The sequence below is a fragment of the Stegostoma tigrinum genome, chromosome 3 (genome assembly GCF_030684315.1).
Source record: "Stegostoma tigrinum isolate sSteTig4 chromosome 3, sSteTig4.hap1, whole genome shotgun sequence".
NCBI classification, from domain to species: Eukaryota; Metazoa; Chordata; class Chondrichthyes; order Orectolobiformes; family Stegostomatidae; genus Stegostoma; species Stegostoma tigrinum.
Window position 1 is genome coordinate 130,416,246 of NC_081356.1, and position 25,037 is coordinate 130,441,282.

The 25,037-nt window shown below is 45.3% G+C and overlaps 1 long non-coding RNA gene across 1 annotated transcript; it reads right to left on the reverse strand.

Annotated features, from left to right (window-relative positions):
* Window positions 1-1,875: 1,875 nt before the first annotated feature.
* LOC125451160 (uncharacterized) lies at window positions 1,876-23,729 on the reverse strand. The gene is made up of 6 exons (XR_007247240.2): window positions 23,512-23,729; window positions 15,040-15,317; window positions 13,929-14,009; window positions 6,027-6,174; window positions 5,714-5,795; window positions 1,876-2,535 (listed from the first exon to the last, which is right to left on the reverse strand). It is a non-coding gene; the product is annotated as an uncharacterized LOC125451160 (long non-coding RNA).
* Between the last annotated feature and the right edge of the window lie 1,308 nt (window positions 23,730-25,037).

The following is a 25,037-nucleotide window of genomic DNA, read 5'->3' on the forward strand; positions in this document are numbered from 1 at the left end:
TGACGTTTCGGGCCTAGACCCTTCGTCAGAGAGGGGGATGGGGTGAGGGTTCTGGAATAAATAGGGAGAGAGGGGGAGGCGGACCGAAGATGGAGAGAAAAGAAGATAGGTGGAGAGGAGAGTATAGGTGGGGAGGTAGGGAGGGGATAGGTCAGTCCAGGGAAGACGGACAGGTCAAGGAGGTGGGATGAGGTTAGTAGGTCGCAACTCATATTCCGCTTGGGAACCCTGCAGCCCAATGGTATCAATGTGGACTTCACCAGCTTCAAAATCTCCCCTTCCCCCACCGCATCCCAAAACCAGCCCAGTTCGTCCCCTCCCCCCACTGCACCACATAACCAGCCCAGCTCTTCCCCTCCCACCACTGCATCCCAAAACCAGCCCAGCCTGTCTCTGCCTCCCTAATCTGTTCTTCCTCTCACCCATCCCTTCCTCCCACCCCAAGCCTCACCTCCATCTCCTACCTACTAACCTCATCCCCATCCTTGACCTGTCCGTCTTCCCTGGACTGACTTATCCCCTCCCTACCTCCCCAACTATCTTCTTTTCTCTCCATCTTTGGTCCGCCTCCCCCCTCTCCCTATTTATTCCAGAACTCTCACCCCAGCCCCCTCTCTGAAGAAGGGTCTAGGCCCAAAACGTCAGCTTTTGTGCTCCTGAGATGCTGCTGGGCCTGCTGTGTTCATCCAGCTTCACACTTTATCATCTTGGATTCTCCATGAATTAACCATCTCCGTGAATTAACCATCTGTGTGAAGAAGCAACATATATAATCTGGGCACTTCTACAGAAAGACACTTGGTGAAATCCTGGCCAGAATCCATCATTAATCAGTGGTAGGGAAGTTAGATTGAGAGGTTTAACATGCTTACTTGAGGGATCTTATTTTGGTTACCTCATGCAATAAAGTTAAATAATTGTTTCAGTACTTGATTGTCTGTGAGATTTCTTAATAAGTAATAGAATTAAAGCTAACTTGTGATGATTTATGCACATGAGAATGTGCCCATTTGCAGGTGTATGCCTTCTGTAAATTTGTTATTTGTGCACAAAAGTGAGTATGCATGTGTTTGAGTCTTAGTGCCCTATAGTTCAAAAGATTCCCTTAAAGCAGAAGGGTTCAGGAGCTGTTTGAACTTCAACAGTGGCAGATCTGATACATGTAATTAAATAACCAACCTGTAAATGAAAGTTGAATGTCAAAAGCCACACACAGCCCACACAAAGAGGATGCCAATAATGCGATCAGCCTGGGTGAGGGGGAGGGGGGGGGGGGGGGGATTGGGGAATTCCTAGTGTAGCTGACATGAAAGTGAGTTATGGGATACAGATCAGAGTCCAATCTACCATTACTCAAAAGTGCGAGGGAGTTTTACTAAAATGATTTGTGGATGCGGCAGTAGTTGGCGGGGGGAGGTGGGCAGTTTCTGTTTCTAACAAATAGGCGTGAAGGGTATTTTAGAAACCCAAATATGATTGGGTCATGCTTTATTTCACTCCACCAGCGGGAGAGCCCCATCACGTATCCCCCAGCCCAATGGACATGTCAGGCATTACAGCAGGTCAAAATTTTCAACTATATACTGGAAAAAGCCTCTAAAATAGTATTTACTCCTGAAACTACATTGATCAAGTATTGACTGCATGATATAGACTCATCAGTGGACCTCAACACAGACTCTCAGCCACTACATGGGATATTTCCAGCTAGAAATGTCAGTGAGATTAATAAAAGTTGCCAGACAGTACAAGTTTTCTTTGTCTGAGATCCATCAATACGCCTCCACCACCTTTTTATTTCAAAAATATGCTTTATTCCTAAAAATCTTTATATACATAGTCACTAAAGCAAAAATCTTTATATACATAGTCACTAAAGCATTCAGTTCTGTACAGTAGCATATGAAGAAACAAACAAGGGAGTTTGACTTTATCCAACAAACCAACCAAAGGTATTTCTTCCTTGTCAAAGATCATATTTGTGGCACTGGAGGGTCTGATAACTGAACAGACCCCCATTTACCTTCAGCAGGAAGACCTTAGACAGAGGTCAATCCCCACTGCGCCCTGGCAGCAGCTGCCCCTAGCTTTGGTGCATGTATCAGCACATAGTCCTGAGACCTTGGAATGTGCCAGTCTGCAACACTTGGTTGGGGTCAACTCTTTGCTCTGGAAGACCAACAAGTTTTAGGCATCTTTCACTGAGTTGATGGTCCACCAGGCACAGTTGATATTTGTCTCAGCGACTCCAGGGGAACAGACTGTAGAGCCAGGAGTCCTGCATCACAGGACTGCTCAGGATGAACCTTGACAAAAACCACTGCATCTTCCTGCAGACTTCCTTTGCAAAGGCACATTCCAGCAGGAGATGTGAGAGAATCTCTAGCCGTCCCCATCCCTGCAGCCACTTCGAGGGCAGCCTGTGGTGGTGTAGAGAGTTTGGATGAACATGAAGGATCTCACAGGTAATGCTCTTCTCACTACCAGCCAAGTGATGTTTTAGTGTTTGTTGGAATGTTCTGACGATGCTTCATTCTGTCAAATGACAAACAGTTTGCTCAGGGAAGAACTCGGCAAGATCCACTCCGTCCTCTTGCCACAGGATCTCAAGGACACTATGTGCAGGCCACTTCTTGATAGACTTGCGGTCAAAGGAGTTTTTCTTGCAAATTTCTCAACAAAGGACAGGTAATACAGAATGGTATTCCTCTACTGCCCTAATGATTGGTGCTGTACAGGACTTTAGTTAGACCACAACAGTGTGCAGGTCAGCACAGCACACTATAGGAAAGATGAGATTACACTACAGTGTACATGGAGGAAGCTCACAAGAATGTTGCCTGGGCTGGAGCACTTTAGCTACAAAGAGATTGGATAAGCTTGGACTGTTTTCTCTGGAGCAGAGAAGACCAAGAAGGGACGTGATAAAGGTGTTATACAATTATAAAGGGTACAGAAAGGATGGATTCAAAGCACCTGTTTTTCTTTGAAGTGTCAATAACAAAGAACAAAGAAAATTACAGCACAGGAACAGGCCCTTCGGCTCTCCAAGCCTGCGTCGAGCCAGATCCTCTGTCTAAACCTGTCATCTATTTTCGAAGGTTCTGTATCCCTTCGCTGCCCGCCCATCCATGTACCTGTCCAAATATACCTCCGCTGGCAACAGGCTCTAGGCACCCACCACCCTTTGTGTAAAGAACTTTCCACAAATATCTCCCTTAAACTTTCCTCCTCTCACTTTGAACTCATGACCCCTAGTAATCGAGTCCCCCACTCTGGGGAAAAAGCTTCTTGCTATCCACCCTGTCTATACCCCTCATGATTTTGTAGACCTCAATCAGGTCCCCCCTCAATCTCCGTCTTTCTAATGAAAATAATCCTAATCTACTCAACCTCTCTTCATAGCTAGCACCCTCCATACCAGGCAACATCCTGGTGAACCTCCTCTGCACCCTTCCAAAGCGTCCACATCCTTTTGGTAATGTGGTGAGGGGACACAATTTTAAAAAGGAAAGACAGGAAATTTAGACAGAATTTGAGAAAAAGAGTTTTCATCCAGAGGTTGGTAGGAATGTGGAATGCACAACCTGAGAGGGTGGTCGAGGCTGGAAACATCAAAAGCCTATAACAAGTACTTGTATGAGTACTTCAAATGTCATAACAAAAGGCGATGACCCAGGGGTAATAATTGCTGGACTGTTAATCCAGAAACCCAGATCACGCTCCGGGGACCAAGACTCAAAACCCGCCACGGCAGATGGTGGAATTTGTATTCAATAAATATCTGTAATTAAGAATCTGGTGTCAATTCTCAGAAAAACCCATCTGGTTGACTAATGTCCTTTAGGGAAGGAAACTGCCATCCTTACCTTGTCTGACCACATTACTCGAGACCCACAGCAATGTGGTTAACTCTTAACTGTCCTCTGGGCAATTAGAGATGGACAATAAATGCTGTCTGGCCAAAAATGCCCTCATTCCATGAATGAAGAGGGGGAAAAAAAGTGCTGGAAAGTGGGACTAGCGCAGATTGAGAGTAGTTTTTGTCAGTTAAGACTCATTGGGCTATGATTCTATGGTCTACACCTCAAAGATCACATCTGCATAAAGTAAATAATAATAGCTTTGAGCTCTAGTTTCTGACTCAAGTTGAATGGCTTGGATAATATTTCAGTCAGACTGGTGACAGAGGGAGCTAATCTTTGAAACCTGAAATCGAGATAAAAGGAAGCATTTTGAAGTTTGGGAATTTGCGCACAGTGAAAGAAACTGGAGACAGGGCAAATAATCAGAGATGGTGTGGGTAGGAAGGTAGGTCAGTAAAGCTAAAGCTAGAAGTTTAAAGTAATTGCTGTGAGGATTTGTCAGTCAAGAGCAGTTGTTGTGTGTATGGAGTCACAAGTAGGCTAGAACAGGTAAGGACAATAGATTTCCTTCTCCAAAAGGATGTCAATGAATCAGATTCGTTTTTACCAAAAAAACATCAACAATGGCTGCCAGTGAGCTTTTCACTCTAGATTTTTATGAAACTGAGTTCAAATTACACAATCTGCCACAATGGGATTCAAACCCACATCAGCCTTCCTGCTTGGCCTGCTGTGTTCATCCAGCTCGACACTTTGTTATCTCAGATTCTGCAGCATCTGCAGTTACTACTATCTTTGTTTCAAACATTAGCCTGGGTCTCTGGATTACTGGTCCAGTGACGTTATCACTACACCACCACGACCTAATTCTGGAACTCACTCTCAGAAAAGATGTTGGAAAGAAGCAGAAGCTCCAAACAAACATCATGACTTCTGCACCTTATTGCTGTAGCCTACAGGCCACAGACCAAGAATTGCAAAGCTCTTTCACAGCTGCAAAAAGGCCCTTTTCTCTGTCGTAAATTTCAGGAAGTGCACACAAAATTGTGGCAGGGCAATGGGGAAGAGGGAAAGAGAAGGAAAAAGAAGGTGAATGAGAGAAATTATGGGGAGTTTCGAGTTTTTGGAGGTGGGGAAGAAAATGGACAGGTGAGCCAGAAAAGCTCCCATATTAAACTGCATTGAGACAGGGTTTAAGACTGCTTCCTATGCCCAGATTTTTGTTTAAAATTAAGAAAAGCAAAATGGACTCTAATCTCAGGAGTAAAAATCTCAAACTCTGTCATATGTTAGTCCATGTATACCTGCAGATACAGTATTACACTGTACCTTTCATGGGTCATCTTAGCCAGTAACTTCCCTCTCAGGCTGCAAGGAAGTGGTTAAACATTAACGTCTGTTTTAACAACTTGTTAATAACTTAAGTACTGAACTTCCTGTGGATTTACAGGGAGTCTTCCTTGCTCAGGATGTGTCAGCAAACAACTGAAGGGACTGGGAAGAACAGTGGGCTGAGAATCTTTGTGAATGATGGGAGAGTGTAGGGGGAGGGGCTTAGATTAGTTCACAGGTTGGCGCAACATCGAGGGCTGAAGGGCCTGTTCTGCGCTGTATTGTTCAATGTTCAAGCACTTGAAAGCTCTGGTTATCATTTGTCCCTAAACCTACATCATCAGGAATGGATTATTTCGCCATGTAGCATATTGGTGAGTGTGGATGGCTAACATGTCCAGCATTACATCTAAAAAGGACTCCAGTGGAATTTTTTAAAGAAATTCTTCCACAGGACACTGAGGTCACTGGCAAGACTGCAATCTGCTGCCAGCCCCGAGAACTGCAGAGCTTACCAGGTCACTTCCAACATAGTTCAGAGCCTGGACAGGAGGCCAGCACACGTATGGATGGTAGATCTCCTTCCCTAAAGGATTACTGAAACAGACAGGATTTACAACAATTAATAATGGTTTCCTTGTCACCATTACTTAGACAAGCTTTACATTTCAGATTTAATTTATTGAACCTAAAGTTCTGCATAGTGGGGTCTGGTCACACCTCCAGGACAATAGCCTGGGCTGCTGTTCTCCTAGGCCAGTGACAACACCACCACAGCAATGTTTCCCCCCCCACTCCCTAACTGGATGAGACTGGGGATGTCCTTACCTCGTGAAGGCACTATGTAAAACAAATTCTCTCATTCTAATCCACTGACATAACTCAACGGAAATCCAAGGTTTGGCTGGAGTTGTTTTACTTTGAGCAAAGCAGAATGATGGAAAATCTGGCACAGGTAAGTAAGATGATGACAAATCTAGATAAGGTACACAAAGAAACAATTCCAATCAGCTGAAGGCACGAGCAATTGCGAAGGCAGATTTTGGATTCTGGCCTGGTCATTAGGAGGAATGGGTGGAAGAATGTTTTTATGCAGCAAGACGCAATAGCCTGGAACTGCCTTCTCACAAAGATAGTGGAAGTTGGTCTGAAAGTTGTACACTATACAAATATTGGGATTTGGCTTTTAAGATAAAGATGAGGGATGTGGGTCAGATTTATAAAGCTGTTGGTGTGCAGATACATAGATCCCTTAAAATGGCCACCCAAGTGGACAGGGTTGTTAAGAAAGCATATGGTGTTTTGGCTTTCATTAACAGGGGGATTGAGTTTAAGAGTTGTGAGATCTTGTTGCAGCTCTATAAAACTTTGGTTAGACCGCACTTGGAATACTGCGTCCAGTTCTGGGCGCCCTATTATAGGAAAGATGTGGATGCTTTGGAGAGGGTTCAGAGGAGGTTTACCAGGATGCTAAAATGTGAGGCTGGATGAACACAGCAGGCCAAGCAGCATCTCAGGAGCACAAAAGCTGACGTTTCGGGCCTAGACCCTTCATCAGATGAAGGGTCTAGGCCCGAAACGTCAGCTTTTGTGCTCCTGAGATGCTGCTTGGCCTGCTGTGTTCATCCAGCCTCACATTTTATTATCTTGGAATCTCCAGCATCTGCAGTTCCCATTATCTCTTTACCAGGATGCTGCCTGGACTGGAGGGCTTATCTTATGAAGAGAGGTTGACTGAGCTCGGTCTCTTTTCATTGGAGAAAAGGAGGAGGAGAGGGGGCCTAATTGAGGTATACAAGATAATGAGAGGCATAGATAGAGTTGATAGCCAGAAACTATTTCCCAGGGCAGAAATGGCTAGCACGAGGGGTCATAGTTTTAAGCTGGTTGGTGGAAAGTATAGAGGGGATGTCAGAGGCAGGTTCTTTACGCAGAGAGTTGTGAGAGCATGGAATGCGTTGCCAGCAGCAGTTGTGGAAGCAAGGTCATTGGGGTCATTTAAGAGACTGCTGGACATGTATATGGTCACAGAAATTTGAGGGTGCATACATGAGGATCAATGGTCGGCACAACATTGTGGGCTGAAGGGCCTGTTCTGTGCTGTACAGTTCTATGTTCTATGTTCTATTTGGTTTTTGAACAGGTCAGAAAGTGATTTGGAACAGTGGCCCGCATCAATTCCAGGAATGAATGTGACTGTAGTCGGTGCTTGGAAGAATATCTTTATTGGTGAATGGAATGTTTATTTATTTTATAAGTAGTGGGGCAGATGTGGGCATTGATAGTTGGGTCAGAACTTATTGCCCATCCTAGTTGCCCGTGAGAAAGTGATGGTGAACTACCTTCTTGAGCTGTTGGAGTCAAGGTGCTGCAAGTAGACACATAATGCCCTTAGGGAGGGAACTCCAGGATTTTGACCCAGCAACACTGAAGGAACAGTGATACATTTCCAAATCAGGATGGACAGGGTCTTAGATGGCAACTTGGAGGTCATGATGTTCCCATATATTTGCTGCCCTTGTCCTTTTATGTGGAATAAGTTGCATGCTAGAAAAGTGCTGGCTAGGGATCTTTGGCAAATTTCTGCAGCACATACTGCTGCAAATGAGCATCAACAATTGAGGGATTGAATGCTAATGGATAGGGTGTGAATGAAGTGGGTTGCTTGTGCATCAGGTGATGTTAAGCTTCATGAATGTTGGTGGGAGACTGCAGTCATCCAGATAAGAGAGGAGTCAGGAGCTGAGTTACTCAATTGCAGTAGTCTTAGCCTCTGGCCTGCTCTTGTAGCCACCGTATTTACAATGGTGAGTCCAGCTCAGTTTCTGGTCAATGGTAATCCCCGGGATATACATTGTGAGGGATTCAGTAATGTTAACACCTTGAATGTCAAAGGGCAACGACTAGATTCTGTTATTGGGCTCTGCTGCCAGACCTGCCGAGTTTCCCCAGCCCTTTGTTTTAGCTTCAGATTTCTAGTGTGCACAAATCGGCACCTCGTTTTTTAAAAACATTGTTTTCCAGTTTAAGTTCTGACTACCCATTCAATAGCTTTGCCCTCCCACCCCCCCTCCCTTTTGTGTAACAAACCTACCACTCTATTGTAAGTACATCTTGTATGACAATGTTTTAGTGACTAATTATGATGAGTAACCAAATGCAAAAACTGAACACATGATTTATCAAGCTAGGTCTACACCTGGAATCTGACTTGCCCACTAACACTACCAGTTGGGATCGTAATGACAATAATTTCCTTCTGTACAGTAGATAATTTTATCAAACAGATCAGTCAGCCAATTAGTCTGTGCTGGTGTTTATTTTACACACAAGCCTCATATCTTCTTATCTCATCTAACTACATCTACCCTTTTTCCCATGACTCCGTATCGACACTATTGCCCTAAATTGCTTTATGAGCACTCTCACTTCTGCCCTCTCCTTCCTTGGAAATTCTCCAGCTAGTTCCTCAGAGGAGCTGGCTAGACAATAGCTTCCTGATCAGCCAAGGATAAATTTCCCTGGGAAAGTACCTCCGCTTTCACACACAGTCTTCCTTCACATATTGAAAACGCTGTGCTCCGTACTTGGGCATTAGCAAGTAGAAACCTGTACATCACATACCAAGGTACAACACACAGAACTCTATTCAATAGATCTAGGGGGATTAGGAGAATGCCTTTTTTAAAAAAATTATTTAGCAAATGTAAACCCCAGTGTCTCTGCAAATGCAACAGGTATTTTCTAATAAGGAACCTAGTGACAGATTGGCTGCACGGTAGCCCTAGTTTGCTTTAAAACTATTTAGCGATGATCCTTCTTGCAATAGTAGATCAAAGCCCAATATTCAATAAATGGGGTGTGCCACAAGGAACTTTTCCTGTGTTGTGTATTCCTTGTTTCAATGCTACCTGTTGGTGGACCTTGCTCAGGAGGGAAGCAGGGGTAAAGTGAACAGGTCAAAGAAACAGGTAAGTGAGAGGCATGACAAATGGCTTCACTAGCTTTCGGGTTTCTGTCAATCAGCAGATAGGTGGGAGTGATGTTTGTGAGGCAGAGCCGAGGAGGGTCGTTGAGCCGGGTTTATTTATTCACATTGCTGCAGTGTTATATCAAGATAACGTCTTATCAAGAGGCAGTCCCAAGTCTGGTGGGCTGGGATCATGCATCATTCAGTCGCTGGTCATCAAGGTAGATAGATGATACTTAGTTGGCACTGGCATGGTGAAGATGGAAAACACTGGATATGGTTTTACAGGGTTTCAATTTCACATACAATAGTCTACAAACTTCCTAACCTCTGTGAAGAATCTGCACAGGGTGCAAAAGGACAGAGCTTTGATGGTTTAAGACAGAAATGAGGAGGATTTTCTTCTGAGATAATGGGAACTGCAGATGCTGGAGATTCCAAGATAATAAAATGTGAGGCTGGATGAACACAGCAGGCCAAGCAGCATCTCAGGAGCACAAAAGCTGACGTTTCGGGCCTAGACCCTTCATCAGAGAGGATTTTCTTCTCTCAGTTTTGAATCTGTGGAATTCTTTTCAGCAGGGGCGGAGAAGTTTGGGTCATTAAATGCATTCAGGGCTGAGCTGGATTTTTAATCAGCAAAAGAATCAAGGGTTATGGGGAAAAGAAGTGGAGTTGAGGATCATCATATCAATCTCAATCTCAGTGATGGCAGAGTAGACTTGTTAGAAGCAGAAGTGGGCATTCAGCTTATATTTTATGGTGTAACAGGAGACACAACATGTCATCAGCATTGAAGGTGAGGGACATAGGAGGCAGTGGGCCATTTACATACACATGCTGACTAGCGTTGGGATTGAACTACTAACTCCAAATAGTAAGTTCCAACAAATACAAGTCAATATTTGACTTCCAAATAGACCCAGCCAGACTGCCTTAGTTAAGGCTGTTTAAAATAGTCTGGTTCAAGTGGCCAGTCTCACTAGGAGTAATGCTGGAATGGTAGCATTGACCTCAAGATCTTGAGGTTAGAGAAAAGAGGTGTTATCGAGACAGACAGAATCACGTAGCACAGAAGCAGCTATTCACCCCATCATGGCTACGCTAGCTTTCAGAAAAAGCCAAATTCCTCTTTGTTCTTTCCGACAGAAAATTTATCAAAATCTCTCTGGAAAGTTACAATTAAATCCACTTCCAACACCCTTTGCTTTCCAGGTCATTATAATGTACCATGCATATGCTGCCTCTGGGTCTGCGTCACAGAAAACAGTTCCTCTCCATTCAGTTTATCAATTCCTGCATGATCTTGAAAATCACTTTCAACTTCCCCCTTACCAATGCTCAACTTTCAACTAAAATTATTTAATTTTAAATGAGAATACCACATGAAGCCAATAAAAGCCACTGCACTGTCAAACTCCATTTATCCAGAATGTGTACATAATAAACCTCCTCCACCCACGTCCTCGCAAGTTCAGAGCACAAAACATCTTTGCATCCCCTGGAGATAATCTACTTTTACTGCAGTCCAGTTCCCAGGCGTCTGCTCTCCATTCCAGTAATTTGGCATACTTCATAGAATCCACAGCATGGACACAGCAGTCAGCCAAACTGATTTAATGCAACACGTGAATTTTCTACCATTTTGATCAATAGTTCTGTGTCCGCAAGCCACGTTTAAAATGAACTCATTCTGGTCCTTAAAGAAATGCAAGTTCAGGCCAAAAAGGATAGTCACTTAGGTAAATATAGGTTAACGAAGGAAAGCCTGCAGGGATTCGTTTTGGGCAACTAATTTGCTTGAGGAGGTTAAGCATAGAAGCAACGTACATGGACTTCCAAGAAGCATAGGATTAAAAAAAGGTTGCTCAACCTGCCGGTGAAATTAGAGCTCATGAATTCAAAGGGACATTAGCACTATGCATGCACAATTGGCACAGTGGCAGAAAACAGACAATGATAATGGGAACTGCAGATGCTGGAGAATCCAAGATAATAAAATGTGAGGCTGGATGAACACAGCAGGCCAAGCAGCATCTCAGGAGCACAAAAGCTGACGTTTCGGGCCCAGGCCCTTCATCAGAGAGGGGGATGGGGTGAGGGTTCTGGAATAAATAGGGAGAGAGGCGGAGGCAGACCGAAGATGGAGAGAAAAGAAGATAGGTGGAGAGTACAGGTGGGGAGGTAGGGAGGGGTTAGGTCAGTCCAGGGAAGACGGACAGGTCAAGGAGGTGGGATGAGGTTAGTAGGTAGGAGATGGAGGTGCGGCTTGAGGTGGGAGGAAGGGATGGGTGAGAGGAAGAACAGGTTAGGGAGGCAGAGACGGGCTGGACTGGTTTTGGGATGCAGTGGGTGGATGGGAGGAGCTGGGCTGGTTGTGTGGTGCAGTGGGGGGAGGGGATGAACTGGGCTGGTTTTGGGATGCGGTGGGGGAAGGGGAGATTTTGAAGCTGGTGAAGTCCACATTGATACCATTGGGCTGCTGGGTTCCCAAGCGGAATATGGAGTTGCTGTTCCTGCAACCTTCGGGTGGCATCATTGTGGCACTGCAGGAGGCCCATGATGGACATGTCATCTAAAGAATGGGAGGGGGAGTGGAAATGGTTCACGACTGGGAGGTGCAGTTGTTTATCGCGAACCGAGCGGAGGTGTTCTGCAAAGCGGTCCCCAAACCTCTGCTTGGTTTCCCCAATGTAGAGGTAGCCACACCGGGTACAATGGATACAGTATACCACATTGGCAGATGTGCAGGTGAACCTCTGCTTAATATGGAAAGTCATCTTGGGGCCTGGGATAGGGGTGAGGGAGGAGGTATGGGGGCAAGTGTAGCATTTCCTGCGGTTGCAGGGGAAGGTGCCGGGTGTGGTGGGGTTGGAGGGCAGCAGGGGAAGGTGCCGGGTGTGGTGGGGTTGGAGGGCAGTATGGAGCGAACAAGGGAGTCACGGAGAGAGTTGTGGCAGGGGCAGGGTGTTAGGGATGTGTTGCGGGAAATGCGGGAGACACGGTCAAGGGCGTTCTCGACCACTGTGGGGGGAAAGTTGCAGTCCTTGAAGAACTTGGACATCTGGGATGTGTGGGAGTGGAATGTCTCGTCGTGGGAGCAGATGCGGTGGAGGCGGAGGAATTGGGAATAGGGGATGGAATTTTTGCAGGAGGGTGGGTGGGAGGAGGTGTATTCTAGGTAGCTATGGGAGTTGGTGGGCTAGAAATGGACATCAGTTACAAGCTGGTTACCTGAGATGGAGACGGAGAGGTCCAGGAAGGTGAGGGATGTGCTGGAGATGGCCCAGGTGAACTGAAGGTTGGGGTGGAAGGTGTTGGTGAAGTGGATGAACTGTTCAAGCTCCTCTGGGGAGCAAGAGGCGGCGCCGATACAGTCATCAATGTAACGGAGGAAGAGGCGGGGTTTGGGGCCTGTGTAGGTGCTTTTCAGATGAGAGAAGTGACCCCTGCTGAGGGTGATATCCAGGACACTATATCCATTTAGTTATAGCTAAATTTATTTCCGTCACCCTTTGGTTTTGGTGTACAGGACACTCAAAATTTGCAGATGTCACAAAGTATCATGAACTGAGAAAATGAAAACGTCGAACTTTAAAAGAATATCGACAGGTTGGTGAAATGGGTGAGCAAGCAGATGAAATTTAAGGCAGAGAACTAAGAAGTGATTCACTTTGGTGGGGTGAACCCAGACAATATGAAGGGTACAATTTGAAAGGAGGTTCTATACTGTTATGAAGTTGCGCAGTGTGTGTGGTTCCTTTAAGGGATAATGCGCTTTCCTAAGCTTGGAGATTTATTTTTTTAAAAAAAGTCAGTAAGTAGCTGGAGGAGTACAGATAGTTCTAAAATTGAAACACATATCAATTGGCTGTGTGATTGCCAAAACATCAAAACAAGCCTAATGTTTCTAATGAGCTGGAATCAGTTAATTAATGTAAACCAAGCACTTAGCAATTGAAAGCCAATGAATTTAAACTTAATGGTTTTGATGACCTCACACCAATGGTGTTCTAAGAAAATTAGTATATCATGCAAGGTAGATAAGGAGGGGGTTCTTGGGGAAAAAAAAATTGGTGTGAGCTCAAACCACCATTTGAGAAATAAGCACCTAGCTCTCTAAGAAAACACCATCTTACTCATACAAGGCACCATGGCACTTCTAAGAATCTCTGGAGAAAACGCCCCTGACAACAGGATCAACGGTAGCAAGGAGAGACAGTGGAAAAGGCAGAGCATTCTGAGGAGTCAATCTCTGACTCCCCACAGGATAAGTTTTAATTTTTTTTCTTACGACTTGGGTAATAAGTGGGATAATAAAATGTGAGGCTGGATGAACACAGCAGGCCAAGCAGCATCTCAGGAGCACAAAAGCTGACGTTTCGGGCCTAGACCCTTCATCAGAGAGGGGGATGGGGAGAGGGAGCTGGAATAAATAGGGAGAGAGGGGGAGGCGGACCGAAGATGGAGAGTAAAGAAGATAGGTGGAGAGAGTATAGGTGGGGAGGTAGGGAGGGGATAGGTCAGTCCAGGGAAGACAGACAGGTCAAGGAGGTGGGATGAGGTTAGTAGGTAGCTGGGGGTGCAGCTTGGTGTGGGAGGAAGGGATGGGTGAGAGGAAGAACCGGTTAGGGAGGCAGAGACAGGTTGGACTGGTTTTGGGATGCAGTGGGTGGGGGAGAAGAGCTGGGCTGGTTGTGTGGTGCAGTGGGGGGAGGGGACGAACTAGGCTGGTACTTGTGTTTATTGGAATAGCATACCAGTAGAATTTTCTTCAGTTAGGCATGGCAGGGGGGTGGGCAAGATTGTTCAGTTTGCGAGTAGTTCTGTTAATTTGTTCACTGTTAGGGATAAACAGATAAATTGTTACTTGTTAAATATAAAGTCAATATCAGGCATTTTCTTTCATTTAACCTCACCTTCTCTGTAACAATACAACAGAACACAAAGGGGTATATAAACCAAAGCAAACAGGAGCCTGGGTTTATACACAGGGTACAGAATACAAAAGCAAAGTAGTTCTGATAAACCTGTATGAAAATGCCACTTCAGCCTGGACTTGAGCATTGGGTTCAGGGGTGAGCACCATACAATCATAAGGTGGTGAAGGTATTGGTAAAGACTCTCAGTTCTGATTCAAGGATATAGGATTGTTTCCCTTGGAGAAGGCTGAAAGGAGATTTAATTCAGGCATTAAAAATCATGAGGGGTCTGCCCAGGGTAGAAAGTGAAGCAATGTTCCCATTTATGGAAGGATCAAAACCCAGGAGGCATGGGGATAGAACATAGAACAATATAGCGTAGAACAGGCCCTTCGGCCCTCGATGTTGCGCCGACCTGTGAACTAATCTAAGCCCCTCCCCCTACACTATCCCATCACCATCCACATGCATAGAACATAGAACAATACAGCGCAGTACAGGCACTTTGGCCCTCGATGTTGCGCTGAGCTGTGAAACCCATCTAACCTACACTATTCCATTATCATCCATATGTTTATCCAATGTCCATTTAAATGCCCTTAAACTTGGCAAGTCTACTTCTGTTGCAGGCAGGGTATTCCATTCCCTTACTACTCTCCGAGTAAAGAATCTACCTCTGACACCTGTCCTATATCTATCACCCCTCAATTTAAAGCTACGTCCCCTCGTGCTAGCCATCTCCATCCGAGGAAAAAGGCTCTCACTGTCCACCCTATCTAATCCTCTGATCAACTTGTATGTCTCCAGATGTATGTCTCTGGATTTAGACAGATTGGTAAAAGTAACAATTACCACTTGTGGAAAAATGTTTTATTGAGTGGTTTCCATGTGGAACACACTGCCTGAGAGTAATATAATCATGGCATTCAAAAAGGAATTGGATTCTTACCTTAAAAAGACAAATTTGCAGTGCTACAGGGAAAAGGTAAGGGGAGAAACATTGGGGCAGTTATGCTTGGCAACTGCTAGTGTAGACACAGATTCCAATGCACCTACACCCCATGTATCAGCACTTTGTAGTGCTAAAACCAAGGCAAAAGTAGTTTTTCTGTTTCATTTTCTTTCAGTAATTTCATCAGTAGATTGACTGGGTGACAGGATGCCTGGATTTCCAAGTCCTTCATGTTCCTTGCTCATAAGTGGTAGAGACACTGATGGGAATCTGTTCTGTAATAACAGAAAGGAAGCAATGAAGCACTTGGCAGCAAATGGGAAATAGCATTTAGGTGTTAACCATCCACAAGTGACTGTAATCCTGAGATCTTCTATCATTCCTGTAGCATTCTGTGGGTGTTTCTTCAGTTAAATCAAAAACACCAACAAATCTTGTAAATTATTTGGTCTCAGCTACATACTGTTACCTTAATTACTGGTAAGGCAAGGATAGGTGATGGCCTAGTGATATTATCACTAGATTATTAATCCAGAGAGCCAGGTAATGTTCTGGGAACTTGGGTTCGAATGCCACCAGGGCAGATGTTTGAATAATCTGGAAATAAGAGTCTAATGATGACCATGAAACCATTGTCTGGTTTCTGATTATCTGCCATCCTTACCTGGTTTGGCCTACATGTGACTCCAGACTTGCAGCAATATGGCTGACTCTTAACTGGGTATTTAGGGATGGGCAATAAATGTTGGCCACGCCAGTAATGCTCACATTTTGTGGATGAATTAACAGAAAGTTGCTGTATCCAGTTATCGACGGAAGGAAGCTACCACTTCATTTCCATCAGTAAAGCCTAATCTCGACAGAAAGAAAATAGATAACCTCAGCTGTTTGGAAACTTTAAATTTCCTTGTTTTTCTGGCTTAACCTTGTTCTCTCTCTCTCTCTCCGGCTATAATCAGGTCCAGTCCTACAACCCTCTAAGATAGGAACATTAAAAAATAGGAGCAGAATGATTAGCTATGATTATGTTGAATGGTGGAGCAAGAACATGCTCCAACATTCAACACAATTGTGACTGATCTAACAACTCCATTGATATCTGTGCTTCCCCAACTCTGGCCTCTTGCACTTCCCCAATGTGAATTGCTCTCAGCTAAGGGGAGGCAATGACCTAAAAGGATTATCGCAGGGCTGTTAATACTAAGACTCAAAAAATGATCTGGGAACCTGGGATCGAATGGTAGAATGGTTCAGGTGGTAGAATTTGAAATCAAAAAAGATTGGAATTAAGTGTCTGATGACCATGAATCCATTGTTGATTGTGGGAAAAACCCATCTGGTTCACTAATGCCCTTTAGGGAAGGGAACTGCCAACCTTGTCTGGCCTGGCCTACATGCAATTCCAGACCCACAGTAATATGGTTGAATCTTGACTGCCCTCTGGGTAATTAAGGATAGGCAATAAATGCTGGCATAGCCACTGATGTCCTGATCCCGTGAATTAATTTTGAAAAATCTCATTGGAGGAAGTGCACAGTTAGTGCAAGGGATTGCTGACATCAGGATAACACTCTGGGGGACCAGGTTCAAATCCTGCCAGGGCATGGTGGTGGAATTTGAACTGAATTGAATAAAAAAAATCTTGAATCAAGAGTCTACTGGCCATAATACTATTAAATTGTCAGAAAGTCCCTTTGGTTTGCAATTCTATTTAACAAAGGAAACTGCTGTATTTACTTGATCTGGCCTACGTGTCACTCTGAACGCATAGCAATGTGGTAGATTCTCAACTAGGGTTGGATAAATGCTGACCTAACCAATGATACCCACATCCTGAATTTTAAAAAAGGCAGCTTAATCTACGCTGTTTCAGGGGTGTGAATGACATATCCCACCCCAGGGGCAGTGGAACCCAAGCAACAAGAAAGATCTCAATGAAAACTGAGGCAGAGGAAGTGCCGCACACCGAAGACAGAGGCCATAAACTGTGGACTGCAGGAGATTACGATCTGTCACCCCTGGACAGAATCGACCAGCTGAAAAACCTCAATTGTTCCTCCCTGAGCACATTGTATAATGTGCTGTATAATGTGTGCTTACCAATATTACTTTATGCTTCACATCAAAGCCCTGCATCTAGCAAAGTAGAGGATTTTAAAAAAATTTGCAGTGTAACAACTTCAACAGATCAGCAGTCATGAATCTCACGAGACCAGAACCACCCATATCATTGCAGATGAGCGAGACTTTATGTCACTGTCAAATTACATCTGGAGAGCACACTGCCCATTCAGAGACCCTCTATACTTCCACTAAGTGATTATTCTCATCTTTGGTTTCGATATCTAAATCATTTAAAACATTAGGTGAATATTGTCAACCCTGAAAAGTGTAAAGAGATTCAGTTTGGAAGGTCCAATTTGAATACAGAAAACAGGGTTAATGGCAGGATTCTCGGCAGTGTGGAGGAACGGAGGGGTTTTTGGGTCCATGTCCATTTATCCCTTGAAGTTCCTACCCTTTATGTCTATCACAAATAACAGTGGTCCCAACACGGATCACTGTGGAACACCAATGGTCACAGTTCTCCATTTTGAGAAACTCCTTTCCACTGTCTCCTGTTGCCCAGCCAATTCTCTATCCATCTAGCTAGTACACCCTGGACCCCATGCAACTTCATTTTCTCCATCAGCCTATCCCTCAGTATCTTTTCCAGCAGCTTCCCACCACTGATGTCAGACTCATCAGTCTATAACTACCTGGATTATCCTTGCCACCCTTCTTAAGGGAATAACATTAGCAATTCTCCAGTCCTCCGGGACCTCACCCGTGCTCAAGGACACTGCAAAGGTATGTGAAGGCTCCAGCTATTTCCACTCACTTCCCAAAGGAACCTGGGATAGATCCCATCCAGACCTGGGGACCTGTCCACCCAAATGCCTTTTAGAATACCCAACACTTACCCCCCACCCCTTATGTTAAGTTGCCCTAGGGTAATCAAACATCTATCCCTAACGTCAGCATCCATCATGTCCCTCTCCTCAGAGAATACTGATGCAAAGTACTCATTAAGAATCTCACTCATTTTCTCTGACTTCTCGCATAATTTCCCTTCTTTGTCCTTGAGTGGGCCAACCCTTTCTCTAGTTACTCTCTTGCTCCTTATTTACAAATAAAAGGCTTTGGGATTTTCCTTAACCCTGTTTGCTAAAGATATTTCATGACCCCTTTTAGCCTTCTTAATTCTTTGTTTCACATTGGTCCTACTTCGTTGATATTCTTCCAAAGCTTCGTCTGTTTTCAGTTGCCTAGACCTCATATATGCTTCCTTTTTCCTTTTTGCTAGTCTCACAATTTCACCTGTCATCCATGGTTCCTTAATCTTGCCCTTTCTATCCCTCAGGGGGACATGTCTGTCCTGCACTCTAATCAACTTCTCTTTAAAAGCCTCCCACATATCAAATGTGGATTTACCTTCAAACAGCTGCTCCCAATCTACATTCCCCAGCTCCTGCCAAATTTTGCTGTAGTTGGCCTTAATCTTAAAAATCTTCTGAAATTTTGAGTAAAACACATTCACTGGCTTTCCCTTAACAACTCTTACAAGTTACATCCCTGAAAAAGTCCCGTAGATTTGCTAAACACGATTTCTCTTTCATCAATCCCTTTGTCCTCCTTTGTTGAAATCTACATAATTTTCAAACCTGCTGCTTTTATTGGCCAATTTGTATGTCCCTTCCTTGGATTTAGCACAAGCTCTAACTTCTCTTGTTTGACTTGGCTTCTCTCCCATTTTATCTCGTGCCAGGGAGGAATGAACAGTAGTTGCAGTTTGTCCAAGCATTGTTCAAATGTTTAACATTGTCTATCCACCATCATCCCTTTAAGTTACAATCCACAATTTATCACGGCCCACCCATTCCTCAGGATTTTGTTGATTTGTATTCAGGACTAAGAATCTAAGAACAGATGTCCAAAATTCAACTACGTAATGCTCCATTATATTGAAGAATTCTATCAAATTATAACGTAGAGGAGCTGGTGTTGGACTGGGGTGGACCAGGTCAGAACTTCACCTGCTGAAGGGACAGCATTCTAAAAGCTTCTGATTTCAAATAAACGTGTTGGACGATAACCTGGTGTTGCATGACTTCTGACCATATTGAGTCAAAGTCACTCCTCCCCAAAGGGCCTCACAGTTAGATTCCCAATTATTCCTTCCTCATGACACAATACCCAGCCAAGGATGGCAATTCCTGGAATGTATGTAAGATGGTTTCTTTTAAATTGCCATCCTTGGCTGGGTATTGTCATGAGGATGGAATAATTGGAATACCAGTCATGTTTGGACATAGAGCAGTTTTTCTGCCGCCTCCACGCTTACTTCTCCAACCGTGAGCCTCACCTTCCCTCCACTGACCCCCTTCACCCACCTCCAACACAGGTCCTCCTCTTGGACACCACCCCAAGGCGTCCTACCCTCCTCCAACCTCTTCATCTCCAACTGCCGTCGTGACATCAATCGCCTCAACCTCTCCACCCCACTCATTCACTCCAACCTCTCCGCTGCAGTTCGGGCAGCCCTCCACTCCCTCCGCTCCAATCCCAACCTCACCATCAAATCCCCGGACAAGGGAGGTGCAGTTGTGGTATGGCACACCTGACCTCTAAATCGCTGAGGCCAGACACCAACTCTCCGACACTTCCTCCTACTGCCCCCTGGATCATGACCCCACTCCCGAGCACCAAACCATCCACAATCTCATCACCTCAGGCGACCTCCCACCCACAGCCCTCCAACCTCATTGCTCCCCAACCCCGCACCACCCGCTCTATCTCCTTCCCAAAATCCACAAACCTGCCTGCTGTGGTCGACCCATTGTCTCTGCCTGCTCCTGCCCCACCAAACTCATCTCCACCTATTTCGACTCCATTTTCTCCCCTTTGGTCCAGGAACTCCCTACCTGCGTCCGCGACACCACCCACGCCCTCCACTTCCTCCAGAACTTCCAATTCCCCAATCCCCAACACCGGCATTCCCCATACAGATGGCCTAAAGACCCTCTGCTTCTTCCTGTCCCGCAGACCCGACCACTCCACAGACACCCTCATCCGCTTAGTCAAACTCATCCTCACCCTCAACAACTTCTCCTTTCATTCCTCCCACTTCCTACAGACCAAGGGGGTGGCCATGGTTATCCGCATGGGCCCAAGCTAGGTTATGTGGAACAGTCCCTCTTCCGCACCTACACTGGCCCCAACACGACCACTTCCTCCATGACATTGATGACTGTATTGGCGCCGCCTCGTGCTTCCAAGAGGAGCTCAAACAGTTCATTCACTTCAACACCTTCCACCCCAACCTTACGTTCACCTGGACCATCTCCAACACATCCCTCATCTTCCTGGACCTCTCTGTCTCCATCTCAGGAAAACACCTAGAAACCGATGTCCATTTCAAGCCCACCGACTCCCACAGCTACCTAGAATACACCTCCTCCCAACCACCTTCCTGCAAAAATTCCATCATCTATTTCCAATTCCTCCGCCTCTGCCGCATCTGCTCCCAGGATGAGGCATTCCACTCCCGCACATCCCAGATGTCCTCATTCTTCAAGGACCACAACTTCCCCCCCCAACCGCAGTGGTCGAGAACGCCCGCGACTGTGTCTCCTGCTTTTCCCGCAACTCACCCCTCATACCCTGCCCCCGCAATAACTGCAAAAAAGAGAATCCCCCTCGTCCTCGCATACCACCCCACCAACATCTGGATACAACGCATCATCCTCCAACACTTCTGCCATCTACAATCCGATCCCACCACTAAAGACATTTTTCCATCCCCACCCTTGTCTGCCTTCTGGAGAGACCACTCTCTCCGCAACTCCCTTGTCCGCTCCACAGTCCCCTCCAACCCCACTAGGCCCGGCACTTTCCCCCACAACCACAGGAAGTTCTACACTTGCCCCCACACCTCCTCCCTCACCCCTATCCCAGGCCCCAAGATTATTTTCCATATCAAGCAGATGTTCACCTGCACATCCGCCAATGTGGTATATTGGATCCGCTGTACCTGTTGTGGCTTCCTCTCTATTGGGGAAACCAAGCCGAGGCTTGGGGACCGCTTCGCGGAACACCTACGCTCGGTTTGCAATAAACAACTGCACCTCCCAGTCGCAAACCATTTTAACTCGCCCTCCCATTCCTTAGATGACATGTCCATCCTGGGCTTCCTGCAGTGCCACAATGATGCCACCCAAAGGTTATTGGAACAGCAACTCATATTCCGCTTGGGAACCCTGCAGCCGAATGGTAACGAAGTGGATTTCCCCAGCTTCAAAATCTCCCCTCCCCCCGCTGCATCCCAAAACCAGCCCAGCCTGTCCACGTCTCCCTAACCTGTTTTTCCTCTCACCTATCCCCTCCTCCAACCTCAAGCCGCACCTCCATTTCCTACCTATTATCCTCATCCTGCCCCCTTGACCTGTCTGTCCTCCCTGGACTGACCTATCCCCTCCCCACCAATATTCTCCTCTCCACCCATCTTCTCCTCTATCCATATTCAGTCCGCCTCCCCCCCCTCTAATTATTTCAGAGCCCTCTCCCCATCCCCCCTCTCTGAAGAGGAGTCTAGGCCCGAAACGTCAGCTTTTGTGCTCCTGAGATGTTGCTTGGCCTGCTGTGTTCATCCAGCTCCACACTTTGTTTGTCTCGGATTCTCTAGCATCTGCAGTTCCTATTATCTCTGATCACAATATGCAGATTACAGTTGCCTAGAATTACAGCTATGCCTTTATTCTTGGTCTGTAATTCCCTGTCTAGTGCTTTCCGCAATATCACCCCTACAGTTTGCAGGTTATATGCAACCCTCAAAACGTTTTTGCCCTTTTGTGTTTCTAAGTTTTACCCAGACATATTCCACTTCATATCTTTCCGCATTACTGTACTGTTTTCCTCTTTAAATAGCAATGCTACCCCAACTTTTCCTTTCTGTCTGTCCTTCCTAAAAACTGAATAGACTGAGATATTGAGTTCCCATCCCTAGTCACCCTGTAGCCACATTTCTGCAATCTCAACGATATCATCCTATCTACATCTACCTGCATGACTATCATTTTCTTATTTCCTATTCTTGTAATTTTGCCCTCATTTCCTGTATAGGTTCCCATTTCCCTGCCATTTTAGTTTAAAGCTGCCCCAAATGCACTCACCCTCGGACATCAGTTCCAGTCCCATCCAGTTTGTATTGGCCGCACCGGCCCAGAACTGTTCCTGACGTCCCAGGAATCTGAAACCTTCCCTGTCACACCAATGCTCCAGACACACATTAGTTTGATTTTTTTTTGCTTATTTCTACTCTGACCAGCGCATGGCTCTGACAGCAATCCTATGATCACTGCCTTTCAGATCTTACTTTTTGACATGCTTCCTAAACTCCCTATATTCTGTTTCGTGTCGGGGCACTGAGATGTACCATAATCAATGGCTCCAGCTCCGAAACATCCTGCAGCTACTCCGGGACATTATGGAACATAGTACCTGGGAGGCAGCATGCCATCCTGCAGTCTTGTTTGAGGCCACAGGGACATCCATTGATTCACCTTACAACTGAATACTTAATTACCAAAGCTTTCCCACATTTATTACTTTCTCATGAAGCACCGCTAACAATGGTGGAACAAATTCTGCTGCTTTCACTTTCTTCAGGACCCTTCACAAATAGTATCCAAAACTATCTGTATGGCAGGGGAATGGCCACAAGGGATTCCTGCACTGCCTCCCCAGTGGTCATCCGTTCATAGGCCTTTCAGCCCCTCAAGTCATTTATTGAGATCATGGTTAATCTGTGGCCTAACTCCATACATCTGCTTTTGGCCCTTTCCTCAAATGTGTTTGCTTAACAAAGAATTCTCATGTATGAAATTACCAACTAACCCAACATCCAGTTATTTCTGGAAGAGAATTCCAAACATATACCACCCTTTGTGTATTGAAGTGCTTTCTAACATCTCTCCTGATGTCTGGTCTGGCCCCAATTCTCAGACTATGTCCTCTGGTTGCCTCTCTGCCTGTACAGTCTTAGTCTACAGAGTGTTTATCTCTGTATGTGCTATCTACGATTCTCAATCTCACCAATGTTCCACAGTGTCTCCAGCCAATACTCTAGCTCCAAATGTTAGGCTCCCAGGAGCTTCAGCTCAGCATATTTGCAGCACACATTCTGAACCTGGGCAATCGAACTGCTCAGCTGCACCATATACAGTAGTAGTATGCAGACCACGACCTAGACCTCTCTCTCCAAGACTCATTCTGTTAAATTAAATCCCGGGATTGCCCTTAAAACCAAAAAATTATTCATTACTCTAAGCTGCTTCTTTTCTGGACCTCTGCACAACTGTCTTTCCAAATTATTAACCCAAAATAAAGACTTTACAAACTTTAAGCGATAAAAATAGCTTAAATACTCACCTAACTGTATTCAGCCAGCTGCTTCCTCTCACCCTGTATCACTTTTAGACAACCTTCCCAGGCTGCTTCACTGTGATGCTGACTGCAGGATACTCTTCTCGGACTGCATCACTGATGTCGATTGTGGGACATTCATCCTGGACTGCTTCATGGCAATGTTATATGCAGGACACTTTTTCCAGCTGTATTTCCACACATAATTTTAAAGGAATCTCAATTACTATCACATATAAAACTTCTTGGATGTCAAACTACAGCCATTTGGGCACATGTCTAGACAGTAGCAATCAGCACCTCTCCTTTTAAAAAAAAGCTTCATTCATGGGATGTGGGTTTTGCAGTTGCCTAGCCCTAAATGCCCTTGCGAAGCTGGTAGTATGACACCTTCTTTGAATCTACAATGCTGTTAGGGAGGGAAATCCATGCCCCAGAAACACTGAAGGTGATATATTTTCAAGTCAGGATGGTGAGCAGCTTGAAGGAAAAAACTGCTGATAGTGGTGTTCCAGTGTACCTGCTGCCCTCCGCTCTGAGTGCATAGTGGCTGTGGGTTTGGAAGGTGCTATGGAGCATTGATCAATTGCCATTGTACAGTTTGTAGATGGAAGGAGAGTCAGAAAATGGGATGCTTTGCTTCAAAGGATGAACGTTGTGGGAGAAGGATTGGGGGTGGGTGGGAGACAAAGAGTCGCGACACAAAGCTAAGGCTGATCTGTACTGTCATAAAAAAGGTCACTGCAGACAGGAAATGAGAAAACCAATCCCCTAAAAGAGGAAGGCAGCACAGATACCAGCACTGATAGACTCTCAGATCTGCCAACAACCCACACAAACTGCTCAAATTAAAACTGACAGCCTTTTTCATTCGTCACATCTTAATAAAACCCCATGGTGATATTTTTAGGGAATTGGCAAAGCCACAGCAGGTGATTCTAGTGTACACACACACCTCCACCTCCTCCTTTTCCAGTGATGGACCTTTATTGCCTGTGATCACTGCCTTTTGTGTTTGAGATGATATCATAACCAGTAACTGAACTGAGTGAGGCAGTCTGCCAGCTGCTGGCAGATTTGGAGGAGAGTCAATGTTCTATTTTCATCATGGTCTTTCATCGACTTCAAGTGGATGAAAGAAACATGTCTTCATATGGGGCTGTGCTGGACAGCAGTGGTTAAGGACGAGTAGTAGTCAGCATAACAGCAGATGCAAGAGGATCTGAAAGTCACATTGTGCGCCATGAGGACAACATTCAGGTTCCATCACTTCCAACAGAATCAGCTGGCTGCACACAAGGCTCAGCGTTCAAGTCACACTCTGAGGGCCCATCACAAATATGAAACCTGATACCCAATGCATTTTTGCACCGTCAGAGGTGTCATCTTTCAGGTGAAAAGTTAAACCAGCCAGCCGACTGGTCTGTTTGGTTTGGCAAAACAACCTACAACAATTTTGAAGAATGGGGATTAATGCCCATGCCCGCACTGATATTTCCACCTCAAATCAACATTACAAAACACACACTGCT